This window comes from Lactuca virosa, chromosome 1 (genome assembly GCF_052849685.1).
Source record: "Lactuca virosa cultivar CGN04683 chromosome 1, Lactuca_virosa_CGN04683_v6, whole genome shotgun sequence".
Taxonomy (NCBI): domain Eukaryota; kingdom Viridiplantae; phylum Streptophyta; class Magnoliopsida; order Asterales; family Asteraceae; genus Lactuca; species Lactuca virosa.
Genome location: NC_136426.1, coordinates 20,320,190 through 20,334,716, shown reverse-complemented (window position 1 = coordinate 20,334,716; position 14,527 = coordinate 20,320,190). Strand labels below are relative to the sequence as shown.

At 39.3% G+C, this 14,527-nt stretch overlaps 2 non-coding genes across 2 annotated transcripts; both read right to left on the bottom strand.

Moving 5' to 3' along the window:
• Positions 1 to 6,129: 6,129 nt before the first annotated feature.
• Positions 6,130 to 6,236, bottom strand: LOC145151637 (small nucleolar RNA R71). The gene has a single exon (XR_013732201.1). It is a non-coding gene; the product is annotated as a small nucleolar RNA R71 (small nucleolar RNA).
• A 7,079-nt stretch (positions 6,237 to 13,315) lies between these two features.
• Positions 13,316 to 13,422, bottom strand: LOC145151612 (small nucleolar RNA R71). The gene has a single exon (XR_013732177.1). It is a non-coding gene; the product is annotated as a small nucleolar RNA R71 (small nucleolar RNA).
• Between the last annotated feature and the right edge of the window lie 1,105 nt (positions 13,423 to 14,527).

Here is a 14,527-nt window from a genome sequence, read left to right as displayed (position 1 = left end):
ACCACCTTTGCCATTCCCATCTAGAGCTAATCTCAGTCCACTAGAGAGAGAACATGTGGAGTTTATCAAGCAATTAAAGGGTATTCCTATCAATACTCTTTTTATTGGTTCACTTGCAAAAGTTCCAGAATATGCTAAGTTCTTACAAGACTTGTTAGACACTCGTCAGCAATTAAAGGAGAATTCTAAGGTGATTCTAAGTGAGCAAAGCTCAAAAGCTGTGTTGGGAGAAGTACCTAAGAAGATGGGGGATCCTGGACGACTCACTCTCCCATGTGAGTTTGGGAATAATATGAAGATTTATGCTTTAGCCGATTCTGGGGATAGCATAAATTTGAAGCCTTATTCGTTTTATCAAAAATTAAATATTCAGAAGTTGAAGGCTACAAAGATGACTATTCACATGGCGAACCGTTCAGTGACGCAACCCCGGGGCATTGTGGAAAATATTTTAGTAAAAATTAGGAAATTCGTTTTTTCAATAGACTTTGTGGTATTGGATATGAAAGAAGATCCAAATGTACTGATTATTCTTGGTCGCCCGCTACTAAACACTGTTGGAGCTCTTGTTGATATTCGGGAGTCTAAGCTCACATTGAGGGTTGGTGATGAAAAGGAAATTTTTGGGATAGAAGATGGCTTTCAAGGGAATCATGCTCAAGAAGAGGTTTTCAACATTGATGAATAAAAGGAACTTGAAGAATTAGAGAAGCTCATGGAAGAAGAAATCAAAACAATTCAACAAGTTAAAAGAACAAAACCGAGAGCATCTGTTCCATTTTTAGTTGAAGTCATTGCCTACATGAATCCAACTTCTTGGGTGAGCAAGGAAGATGATGAGATGACGAGTGATGAAGAGGAAGTTACATCAAAAATAACAAGTCCAGTGGTAAAGGAAGAAAAGGATACTATGGAGTGTAAGTATGAAGACAAGATAGAGACTAAAGGGACCAAACGCAAGCTTGATGGAGACGAGGTCAAGGCTAAGAAGGAAAATTCGAAAAAGGCGTATAAAAGACGAGTTCAAGCTTACAAGAGGCGTTTCAAGGAACAAAAGATCCTAGTGGTGGACTCTTCAGATGACTCAACGTAGGAGGCAAGGAGTCCAGCTCAAGACTCCTAAAAAAGAAGCGCTTCTCGGGAGGCAACCCGAGTTTGGTTTGCATTTTCTTTCTTTTTCTTTTTAGTTTTTAGCGTATTTTTAGTTCTTAGGAAGTCGATCATGTCATCCGAATTATTATCTGCATAAGGAGCCATTAGAATCAAGTAGTAACACTTATTGAATATCTTACAAAAATTAAAATTTGAGAAATTAATAAATTTCATGATCAGACAGGACTCACGACGCGAACCATTTCGGGTTCACGACGTGAATTCAGATGAGATATGGGCATGGTTATTCTATATGATAACTATATTTTTTTAAGCCTGCCCACTTTCAGTAATGACCCAATATATGCCTTAGCCCACTTCCTATTTAATTGGCCCAATTTTAGAGTCCAGACAGAACTCACGACGTGAACCATTATGGATTCACGACGTGAGTGGTAAACCACTTGGGACCACAGATTAAAAGATAAAGTATCAGTTTGACCAAACCACTTTCCCAACCTCACGAAGTGAAGATCGTTCTCTGGTCCCCCACCCGATTTTGGCATAGTTTTACTTAATTTAATCTTTTTGCTTACGTAATCTTCATCACAAAGAAATGGGTCCTAGAAGGGAGGCACCTCTTGGAGTTGCGGGTTTACACCCATTTTACAATTTTCCCACAACAATGTCCCGCGACATCTTGACTCGATGGAACAACAAATTAGGGTGGCTCTACAACCGAGAGATTGCAGTTGCTCCTACAATTAATTGGACGCGGTTAAGGGAAGTCGGGCTCGTGGAAAGGTTTTCCCCATTTTTAACAAAAATATTTATTGGAGATGGGTATTCCTTCACTTGCTCGGGTTGGCTCAACCTATTTCGGATCCAAGAACGGGTGTATAAGGAATTCTGTGTTGAGTTTTTCTCAACAGTGACATTCCAGGAGACTGTCCAAGACCCACATTGGCCGCAAGCTTTGGTATTCCGGTTAGGGGGTGAGTATCGGGAGTTCAGCCTCGTTGAATTCGCTTGGAGGGTTGGTCTATATGATCGACGAGAGGCAATGACTCTCGAATTTGGTATGTTCTTGAGCGAGGCAGCTAGAGGATACACGGAGGGTGTCACTGGATATGCTTTCTGGCATAATATTGCATCCGGGATTTTTAATTCCGGAGTGTCTCCCGAGAGTAGTATTCGGTCCCCTATCCACCGCTTACTCCACCGTTTCATCACATTCTCCATCAATCATAGGAGGCATGGAGACAAAGTAACAAAGCAAAATCTATTCTTCTTATGGTGTATCTTGCAGCCCGGAGTGTGTTGCAACATTCCTTATTTTCTGGCACGTTTTCTGGCCGGGTCTGTAGCTAGTTCTCGCCCGGGGAGCCCTATTTGTGGAGGGCAATTTATTACGCGTTTGGCCCGCTCGTATCATTTGGTTGTCCCTAATATTATTCGTTCCATGACTTGTGTGGATGACATGAGTTTGGCATGGGGTATTTGGAGACCATGCGGGTTGTCAGAAATTTTGGGTCGCATTGGGGAATAGTACCTTCAGATGATGAGGGTAATGAGGGTGATGAGCAGCCTGATACACAACCAGAACAACAACCACAGCCACGACCGAGGAGAAAGAACGTGAGAGGAAGAGGAGAGAGAGGACAGCCAATGCATCCACCCGCACCCATGGTAGGAGCACCTTTTGGGAATGATATGGCTGGGTATTTTGACCAGTTATCTTTGAGTGTCAACTGGATTGGGGGTACTATGGAGAACGTGGTTCAACACCTTGGGGTGGAGCAGCCGCCTCATTTGGGGTATCATTACCCAATTTGCCCGAGGTGGACGGAGTATCGAGGACATGGAGGCGACGGGGCGGGCACTAGTGGAGCAAACGAGGAGGATGAAGATGATTGGCCAATTAGTTTTATTTTGTTTATTTTAGACTTGTTTGGTTTGTTTTTCTTTTGTTTTTAAATTTGTTTGGATTGTAAGACTTTAATATATTATGTTACTTTGCTCTTCTTTGGTTGTTAACTTTCAGTTTGCTAAGGACTCTTGGGGAAAGAGTAAGGTCAAGTCAAGAGTCGTGTTCGTTTAAGCGAGTGTCGTTCAAGTTTAGAAGTTGGAAGTCGAAACCCACAATTGGAAATAAGTGTGGGGTGGGTCGAGAGAGAGGTTATAGTTAGAAGAGTCGTCAAAATACACTGCATTTAGAAGGGTCTTAATTCGTTAAGATGTTGAGTAGAGCATATATATTTACAAGGAAGAAGGCAGTTTTAATTCTGGCTTACCCAGGATTCACGTCGTGACCCCATATTTCTCACGTCGTGAGTAAGGTTTCAAGGAAAATCAAAATGTGCGCTTCAGCGATTTCACGTCGTGAGCCTGTACTCATTCACGTCGTGAGTTGTGAATTTCCACCATATTCATTTTGTTCCACGGAATTACTACCATTCCTTATGACACTTTTGTGACGATTCGATGGGCTGTTTTCTCTAATATACAATGTGGCGTGTGCTTTCCCGCATTGTCTACATGATTTGGAGGCTTGCACCATTCTTTTTGAAGATTGAAGTTTTGATTGATGGCTGGTTTCGCAAATTCAAGTCCGAGTTCTTATTTTAAAGAGGTCTATATTCGAGATGCGCGTTTTTCCACACTTTTGGAGATGCTCACGCCACTATCCCAGGGGAGTCTGTTCCTTTTTCTCCCTTCTCTTAATTTTTATATTATTTTAAGCATACAATGAGGGCATTGTATGAAATAAGTGTGGGGTAGGGGGTAGAAAAAGTAAATTGCTAGATAATTTGGTAAATTTTAAATTTTTATTAATTGGATCTAGTAGTAATAATTTGAACTGTACTTGCTAGTGGAATGATCCGATAAGAGCTCAAATGTTTAGTTGAGCCGATATACGTTATAATGCATTTGTGGCCTCCCTTATTTTAGTGAAATCATGGAACAAAAACATAACCCTGCTTAGTTTGAGGAATGCAACATCTTTAGCAGCCTAAACCTGAAATGTATCCAGGAAAGATATGTCTTAACCAATAAAGGTTGAAGTTAAGCGCCCCTGCTTAAGCATGTAGGTTTTTGAGTGATATAAAAAAGTGAGTTATACATGTAAAAAAAAAAGAAAAAAAAAGAGAGAAATTACCAAAAAGTAAAAATTCTTGAAGAATTTTGGAGCTATCAAAGTATGAAGATCAAAGATCAAAGTTCTAAAGGATCAAAAGTCAAAGATGCCAAAAATCATGAAAGAAGTGAATTCAATGAAGTGAAAGATCAAACATTAAAGAAAAGAAGAATTCAAGAGCTCCAAGTTGTGGTATCTTCTAAAAAGTTGTAATTCTCTAGTTTATGTATGCTTGGGTAGCTTTACAAAAATATCTTGAGGTTAGAAAGCTCTCTGAGGATGGATTCGGAGGGTTGCATAAAATGTGCATTGTTTGAAAGAAGTGGGCGAGTGTTTATGAAGATTGTGAGTATTTAAAGTATGGGGGGTCATTTAGGAAAAATTTAGACACAAATGAATGCGTTGAGGTCTTGGCATAATGGCTGAGCTGGAATTGGATTGTTCTATGTAATGCTAGTGATGAAGGTTTAAGTTTAAATAAGTGGATTTGCTTGAGGGCAAGCAAAGCCTAAGTGTCGGGTATTTTGATATTGCCAAATTCATACATAGTTTTAGGCAATATTGATCTACATTTTATATAATATTTTGGTTATTTGCATAGAATTATGGTACTTATGAGGATAAAATGTTATTTGCAGCCAAATAGAAGTATTTTCAAAGAAAGGGACCAGAAGTGACAATACTTGGAACTTTGGGGGACTTGAAGAAAAGAAGAACGAAAAAACACCCAAAAGACGTGCTCACGACGTGAACAGTTGATGGTTCACGACGTGAGTAGAAAGAGTTAGAAGATAAGCATCCGGGTGAATGAATCCTTGCCGAATACGGTTATCTCGAGTTCACGACGTGAGACTTAAATTCTCACGACGTGAACGGTAAATTTAAAGATATTATAAATACCTTTTCCCATTACGATTTGGGAGACTTTTGGCTAAAGGAAGAGGTTCCATGAGGCGAGTTATAGCAGAAGCAAGGTCCTGGAAAAGGGTTTTCAACACCAAAAGAGTAAAAGTTCATAATTAAGTTATTTGTTTGATCCTTATAGACATGTTTTCTTATTTGAGTTGTGTTTATATGTTAGTTGCTACTATGAGCAGCTGAATCTAGCTACTCTTATCTAGCTAGATGAAGCTTCAAACTTATGAATAGCATAATTTTATATGGATTTATTTAGTTGGTGAATTGCTCGTGTTTGATTTATTGTTACCTAGCATGCTTATGTTGTTGCTTTAGTTGCTTAAATTCATGTTATGTGTAGCTTAGTGGCCATTAACTGCATGAACTTGATAACCTAGTAATTTAGTGAACATTGAATTGCTAGAGCTAGGATCAACCAAAATCTTAGTTAGTAATTGAAGTAATTAACTTTGCTGTGCTAGAGAACATAGATTATGACCATAATTGTGTTTGCATGATAAATCTTACATAGCATATTCATAAACATAATTGGTTCTGTGTCTAATTGTGTGTGACCATACATAGTTTTACATGAATTAATTAACTATTGGTAAATTTAGACCTAAATTATTAATATAATAATAACCAATTTAATAATCCATAATTATTAGCTAGCCATAAGGACGAAGTGGATTCGAACTAGATAAGAGTGTCTTTTAATTATTGATTGAATTTGAGTTAAGTTAGTCTGATCTTGCAAAATCAGATAAGAACCCTTTTTAGCTTGTTAATAATTAGATTAATTTAGTAGTAAATAGATTAATTAATAACACCGTTCCCTGTGATCGACACCCGACTTACCTAAGCTATACTGTAATCTGACTAGGTACAGTGCCTACAAGTGCATAGTTAGTCTAAGTTTGTTAGGTTATAAATATTAAAATTAGTGGGTACTTCCGTGCACATCAAGGAACAAGGTAGTGAACTTGGTCAAAATCTCTAAACTCAAGAAGGCGATTGCCAACTTTGAGCAAAACCCGGGGGAGTCATTATACGAGGCATGGGAGCGCTACAATGGGTTGTTAAGGAATTGTCCTCAACATGACCTAAATCTTCAGCAAGAAATGTCGATGTTTTATGATGGGGTGAATGTCATGACTAGACAACTCCTTGATTCACAAGGACCACTAACAAAGAAGAACCCAATTCAGGCCAAGGAGCTGGTTGAAGAATTTTCAAAGCACTCTCGTGAGTATCACAACCCAGGACGCGATGGAATGGAAGGCAGTGGAGGTACACAAACTGAAGAGATGGCTGCTGTGATGGCAATGCTTAGCACTATGGATAGGAGATTGACTCAAATGGACCAATCAATTCATGCAATTCGAGTTGGTTGCGAGAGATGTAGTGGTCCACACTTGACAGAGGATTGCAATATGGATGAATATGGAAACAAGAAAGCTCAAGTATGTTACTCGAGTGGGGACAAATATGAAGAAGATTGGAGAAAACCAAAGAAGGAGTGGCTGCCTTACGAAGAATACAAGAAGCAAAAAGAAGAGAAATTTAGGCAAACTGGCCGGTGCTTCTACCAAAGAGAGCCACCACTAGCTGAGAAGAAATCAGAATTAGAGACCATGTTGATGAAATTCATGGAAGCTTCAGAAAAAAGACATGATGCTACAGACGCTGCAATGGAAGAACAAAGAAATATAATGAAGAATCATCATGCCATGATGATAGATCAGCAAGCATTGATAAAGAATCAGCGAGCCTCCATCAATAACCTTGAAGTACAACTTGGTCAACTTACCGCTTTGGTTAATGAGAAGATGTTCCCGAAAAATCCTGAAAACAAAATCCAATCTCACGTAATGGCCATAGATATTGAAGAAGAGGCGATTTCTGAGTTTCTAGAAGCCTTAGAAGTGGAGCCACAGCAGCCCGATCCAAAGCCTAAGAAGCCGAAGCTCGAAAGTGAAGAATTTGTTGGAATACCCAGTTCACGTCGTGAGCCCGTAAAGCTCACGTCGTGGGCTCGGTCTGAACAGAAAAAATCAGTTTCTGTTCCAGCTTATAAACCACCTTTGCCATTCCCATCTAGAGCTAATCTCAGTCCACTAGAGAGAGAACGTCTGGAGTTTATCAAGCAATTAAAGGGTATTTCTATCAATACTCCTTTTATTGGTTCACTTGCAAAAATTCCAGAATATGCTAAGTTCTTACAAGACTTGTTAGACACTCGTCAGCAATTAAAGGAGAATTCTAAGGTGATTCTAAGTGAGCAAAGCTCAAAAGCTGTGTTGGGAGAAGTACCTAAGAAGATGGGGGATCCTGGACGACTCACTCTCCCATGTGAGTTTGGGAATAATATGAAGATTTATGCTTTAGTCGATTCTGGGGATAGAATAAATTTGATGCCTTATTCGTTTTATCAAAAATTAAATATTCAGAAGTTGAAGGCTACAAAGATGACTATTCACATGGCGAACCGTTCAGTGACGCAACCCCGGGGCATTGTGGAAGATATTTTAGTAAAAATTAGGAAATTCGTTTTTCCAATAGACTTTGTGGTATTGGATATGAAAGAAGATCCAAATGTACCGATTATTCTTGGTCGCCCGCTACTAAACACTGTTGGAGCTCTTGTTGATATTCGGGAGTCTAAGCTCACATTGAGGGTTGGTGATGAAAAGGAAATTTTTGGGATAGAAGATGGCTTTCAAGGGAATCATGCTCAAGAAGAGGTTTTCAACATTGATGAATAAAAGGAACTTGAAGAATTAGAGAAGCTCATGGAAGAAGAAATCAAAACAATTCAACAAGTTAAAAGAACAAAACCGAGAGCATCTGTTCCATTTTTAGTTGAAGTCATTGCCTACATGAATCCAACTTCTTGGGTGAGCAAGGAAGATGATGAGATGACGAGTGATGAAGAGGAAGTTACATCAAAAATAACAAGTCCAGTGGTAAAGGAAGAAAAGGATACTATGGAGTGCAAGTATGAAGACAAGATAGAGACTAAAGGGACCAAACGCAAGCTTGATGGAGACGAGGTCAAGGCTAAGAAGGAAAATTCGAAAAAGGCGTATAAAAGACGAGTTCAAGCTTACAAGAGGCGTTTCAAGGAACAAAAGATCCTAGTGGTGGACTCTTCAGATGACTCAACGTAGGAGGCAAGGAGTCCAGCTCAAGACTCCTCAAAAAGAAGCGCTTCTCGGGAGGCAACCCGAGTTTGGTTTGCATTTTCTTTCTTTTTCTTTTTAGTTTTTAGCTTATTTTTAGTTCTTAGGAAGTCGATCATGTCATCCGAATTATTATCTGCATAAGGAGCCATTAGAATCAAGTAGTAACACTTATTGAATATCTTACAAAAATTAAAATTTGAGAAATTAATAAATTTCATGATCAGACAGGACTCACGACGTGAATTCATATGAGATACGGGCATGGTTATTCTATATGATAACTATATTTTTTTAAGCCTGCCCACTTTTAGTAATGACCCAATATATGCCTTAGCCCACTTCCTATTTAATTGGCCCAATTTTAGAGTCCAGACAGAACTCACGACGTGAACCATTATGGATTCACGACGTGAGTGGTAAACCACTCGGGACCACAGATTAAAAGATAAAGTATCAGTTTGACCAAACCACTTTCCCAACCTCACGAAGTGAAGATCGTTCTCTGGTCCCCCACCCGATTTTGGCATAGTTTTACTTAATTTAATCTTTTTGCTTACGTAATCTTCATCACAAAGAAATGGGTCCTAGAAGGGAGGCACCTCTTGGAGTTGCGGGTTTACAACTGTTTTACAATTTTCCAACAACAATGTCCCGCGACATCTTGACTCGATGGAACAACAAATTAGGGTGGCTCTACAACCGAGAGATTGCAGTTGCTCCTACAATTAATTGGACGCGGTTAAGGGAAGTCGGGCTCGTGGAAAGGCTGTCCCCATTTTTAACAAAAATATTTATTGGAGATGGGTATTCCTTCACTTGCTCGGGTTGGCTCAACCTATTTCGGATCCAAGAACGGGTGTATAAGGAATTCTGTGTTGAGTTTTTCTCAACAGTGACATTCCAGGAGACTGTCCAAGACCCACATTGGCCGCAAGCTTTGGTATTCCGGTTAGGGGGTGAGTATCGGGAGTTCAGCCTCGTTGAATTCGCTTGGAGGGTTGGTTTATATGATCGACGAGAGGCAATGACTCTCGAATTTGGTATGTTCTTGAGCGAGGCAGCTAGAGGATACACGGAGGGTGTCACTGGATATGCTTTCTAGCATAATATTGCATCCGGGATTTTTAATTCCGGAGTGTCTCCCGAGAGTAGTATTCGGTCCCCTATCCACCGCTTACTCCACCGTTTCATCACATTCTCCATCAATCATAGGAGGCATGGAGACAAAGTAACAAAGCAAAATCTATTCTTCTTATGGTGTATCTTGCAGCCCGGAGTGTGTTGCAACATTCCTTATTTTCTGGCACGTTTTCTGGCCGGGTCTGTAGCTAGTTCTCGCCCGGGGAGCCCTATTTGTGGAGGGCAATTTATTACGCGTTTGGCCCGCTCGTATCATTTGGTTGTCCCTAATATTATTCGTTCCATGACTTGTGTGGATGAGCATGAGTTTGGCATGGGGTATTTGGAGACCATGCGGGTTGTCAGAAATTTTGGGTCGCATTGGGGAATAGTACCTTCAGATGATGAGGGTAATGAGGGTGATGAGCAGCCTGATACACAACCAGAACAACAACCACAGCCACGACCGAGGAGAAAGAACGTGAGAGGAAGAGGAGAGAGAGGACAGCCAATGCATCCACCCGCACCCATGGTAGGAGCACCTTTTGGGAATGATATGGCTGGGTATTTTGACCAGTTATCTTTGAGTGTCAACTGGATTGGGGGTACCATGGAGAACGTGGTTCAACACCTTGGGGTGGAGCAGCCGCCTCATTTGGGGTATCATTACCCAATTTGCCCGAGGTGGACGGAGTATCGAGGACATGGAGGCGACGGGGCGGGCACTAGTGGAGCAAACGAGGAGGATGAAGATGATTGGCCAATTAGTTTTATTTTGTTTATTTTAGACTTGTTTGGTTTGTTTTTCTTTTGTTTTTAAATTTGTTTGGATTGTAAGACTTTAATATATTATGTTACTTTGCTCTTCTTTGGTTGTTAACTTTCAGTTTGCTAAGGACTCTTGGGGAAAGAGTAAGGTCAAGTCAAGAGTCGTGTTCGTTTAAGCGAGTGTCGTTCAAGTTTAGAAGTTGGAAGTCGAAACCCACAATTGGAAATAAGTGTGGGGTGGGTCGAGAGAGAGGTTATAGTTAGAAGAGTCGTCAAAATACACTGCATTTAGAAGGGTCTTAATTCGTTAAGATGTTGAGTAGAGCATATATATTTACAAGGAAGAAGGCAGTTTTAATTCTGGCTTACCCAGGATTCACGTCGTGACCCCATATTTCTCACGTCGTGAGTAAGGTTTCAAGGAAAATCAAAATGTGCGCTTCAGCGATTTCACGTCGTGAGCCTGTACTCATTCACGTCGTGAGTTGTGAATTTCCACCATATTCATTTTGTTCCACGGAATTACTACCATTCCTTATGACACTTTTGTGACGATTCGATGGGCTGTTTTCTCTAATATACAATGTGGCGTGTGCTTTCCCGCATTGTCTACATGATTTGGAGGCTTGCACCATTCTTTTTGAAGATTGAAGTTTTGATTGATGGCTGGTTTCGCAAATTCAAGTCCGAGTTCTTATTTTAAAGAGGTCTATATTCGAGATGCGCGTTTTTCCACACTTTTGGAGATGCTCACGCCACTATCCCAGGGGAGTCTGTTCCTTTTTCTCCCTTCTCTTAATTTTTATATTATTTTAAGCATACAATGAGGGCATTGTATGAAATAAGTGTGGGGTAGGGGGTAGAAAAAGTAAATTGCTAGATAATTTGGTAAATTTTAAATTTTTATTAATTGGATCTAGTAGTAATAATTTGAACTGTACTTGCTAGTGGAATGATCCGATAAGAGCTCAAATGTTTAGTTGAGCCGATATACGTTATAATGCATTTGTGGCCTCCCTTATTTTAGTGAAATCATGGAACAAAAACATAACCCTGCTTAGTTTGAGGAATGCAACATCTTTAGCAGCCTAAACCTGAAATGTATCCAGGAAAGATATGTCTTAACCAATAAAGGTTGAAGTTAAGCGCCCCTGCTTAAGCATGTAGGTTTTTGAGTGATATAAAAAAGTGAGTTATACATGTAAAAAAAAAAGAAAAAAAAAGAGAGAAATTACCAAAAAGTAAAAATTCTTGAAGAATTTTGGAGCTATCAAAGTATGAAGATCAAAGATCAAAGTTCTAAAGGATCAAAAGTCAAAGATGCCAAAAATCATGAAAGAAGTGAATTCAATGAAGTGAAAGATCAAACATTAAAGAAAAGAAGAATTCAAGAGCTCCAAGTTGTGGTATCTTCTAAAAAGTTGTAATTCTCTAGTTTATGTATGCTTGGGTAGCTTTACATAAATATCTTGAGGTTAGAAAGCTCTCTGAGGATGGATTCGGAGGGTTGCATAAAATGTGCATTGTTTGAAAGAAGTGGGCGAGTGTTTATGAAGATTGTGAGTATTTAAAGTATGGGGGGTCATTTAGGAAAAATTTAGACACAAATGAATGCGTTGAGGTCTTGGCATAATGGCTGAGCTGGAATTGGATTGTTCTATGTAATGCTAGTGATGAAGGTTTAAGTTTAAATAAGTGGATTTGCTTGAGGGCAAGCAAAGCCTAAGTGTCGGGTATTTTGATATTGCCAAATTCATACATAGTTTTAGGCAATATTGATCTACATTTTATATAATATTTTGGTTATTTGCATAGAATTATGGTACTTATGAGGATAAAATGTTATTTGCAGCCAAATAGAAGTATTTTCAAAGAAAGGGACCAGAAGTGACAATACTTGGAACTTTGGGGGACTTGAAGAAAAGAAGAACGAAAAAACACCCAAAAGACGTGCTCACGACGTGAACATCTGATGGTTCACGACGTGAGTAGAAAGAGTTAGAAGATAAGCATCCGGGTGAAGGAATCCTTGCCGAATACGGTTATCTCGAGTTCACGACGTGAGACTTAAATTCTCACGACGTGAACGGTAAATTTAAAGATATTATAAATACCTTTTCCCATTACGATTTGGGAGACTTTTGGCTAAAGGAAGAGGTTCCATGAGGCGAGTTATAGCAGAAGCAAGGTCCTGGAAAAGGGTTTTCAACACCAAAAGAGTAAAAGTTCATAATTAAGTTATTTGTTTGATCCTTATAGACATGTTTTCTTATTTGAGTTGTGTTTATATGTTAGTTGCTACTATGAGCAGCTTAATCTAGCTACTCTTATCTAGCTAGATGAAGCTTCAAACTTATGAATAGCATAATTTTATATGGATTTATTTAGTTGGTGAATTGCTCGTGTTTGATTTATTGTTACCTAGCATGCTTATGTTGTTGCTTTAGTTGCTTAAATTCATGTTATGTGTAGCTTAGTGGCCATTAACTGCATGAACTTGATAACCTAGTAATTTAGTGAACATTGAATTGCTAGAGCTAGGATCAACCAAAATCTTAGTTAGTAATTGAAGTAATTAACTTTGCTGTGCTAGAGAACATAGATTATGACCATAATTGTGTTTGCATGATAAATCTTACATAGCATATTCATAAACATAATTGGTTCTGTGTCTAATTGTGTGTGACCATACATAGTTTTACATGAATTAATTAACTATTGGTAAATTTAGACCTAAATTACTAATATAATAATAACCAATTTAATAATCCATAATTATTAGCTAGCCATAAGGACGAAGTGGATTCGAACTAGATAAGAGTGTCTTTTAATTATTGATTGAATTTGAGTTAAGTTAGTCTGATCTTGCAAAATCAGATAAGAACCCTTTTTAGCTTGTTAATAATTAGATTAATTTAGTAGTAAATAGATTAATTAATAACACCGTTCCCTGTGATCGACACCCGACTTACCTAAGCTATACTGTAATCTGACTAGGTACACTGCCTACAAGTGCATAGTTAGTCTAAGTTTGTTAGGTTATAAATATTAAAATTAGTGGGTACTTCCGTGCACATCAAGGAACAAGGTAGTGAACTTAGTCAAAATCTCTAAACTCAAGAAGGCGATTGCCAACTTTGAGCAAAACCCGGGGGAGTCATTATACGAGGCATGGGAGCGCTACAAGGGGTTGTTAAGGAATTGTCCTCAACATGACCTAAATCTTCAGCAAGAAATGACGATGTTTTATGATGGGGTGAATGTCATGACTAGACAACTCCTTGATTCACAAGGACCACTAACAAAGAAGAACCCAATTCAGGCCAAGGAGCTGGTTGAAGAATTTTCAAAGCACTCTCGTGAGTATCACAACCCAGGACGCAATGGAATGGAAGGCAGTGGAGGTACACAAACTGAAGAGATGGCTGCTGTGATGGCAATGCTTAGCACTATGGATAGGAGATTGACTCAAATGGACCAATCAATTCATGCAATTCGAGTTGGTTGCGAGAGATGTAGTGGTCCACACTTGACAGAGGATTGCAATATGGATGAATATGGAAACAAGAAAGCTCAAGTATGTTACTCGAGTGGGGACAAATATGAAGAAGATTGGAGAAAACCAAAGAAGGAGTGGCTGCCTTACGAAGAATACAAGAAGCAAAAAGAAGAGAAATTTAGGCAAACTGGCCGGTGCTTCTACCAAAGAGAGCCACCACTAGCTGAGAAGAAATCAGAATTAGAGACCATGTTGATGAAATTCATGGAAGCTTCAGAAAAAAGACATGATGCTACAGACGCTGCAATGGAAGAACAAAGAAATATAATGAAGAATCATCATGCCATGATGATAGATCAGCAAGCATTGATAAAGAATCAGCGAGCCTCCATCAATAACCTTGAAGTACAACTTGGTCAACTTACCGCTTTGGTTAATGAGAAGATGTTCCCGAAAAATCCTGAAAACAAAATCCAATCTCACGTAATGGCCATAGATATTGAAGAAGAGGCGATTTCTGAGTTTCTAGAAGCCTTAGAAGTGGAGGAAAGAGGAGGGAAAGAACCTCTAATGGCTTACAAACACCACTAGCAAAAGGATGAGAGGAAAGAGGAGGGAAAGAACTTAAAATTTCAGCTAAGGTTTCTCTTAGCAAGCATTGGCCGAAAATCCTAAGCCATGGGGTCTTTATATAGCTGAGGGCTGCTAGAGTTTCTAGAGGAAACCCTAATTTCCTGTTTAAGGCTTAAGCAGCCCATGGACTCTTAACCAATAAGCCTTGGACGAAATCTATAGGGCCTCCCTATAGGATTTCGCCACTCCCGT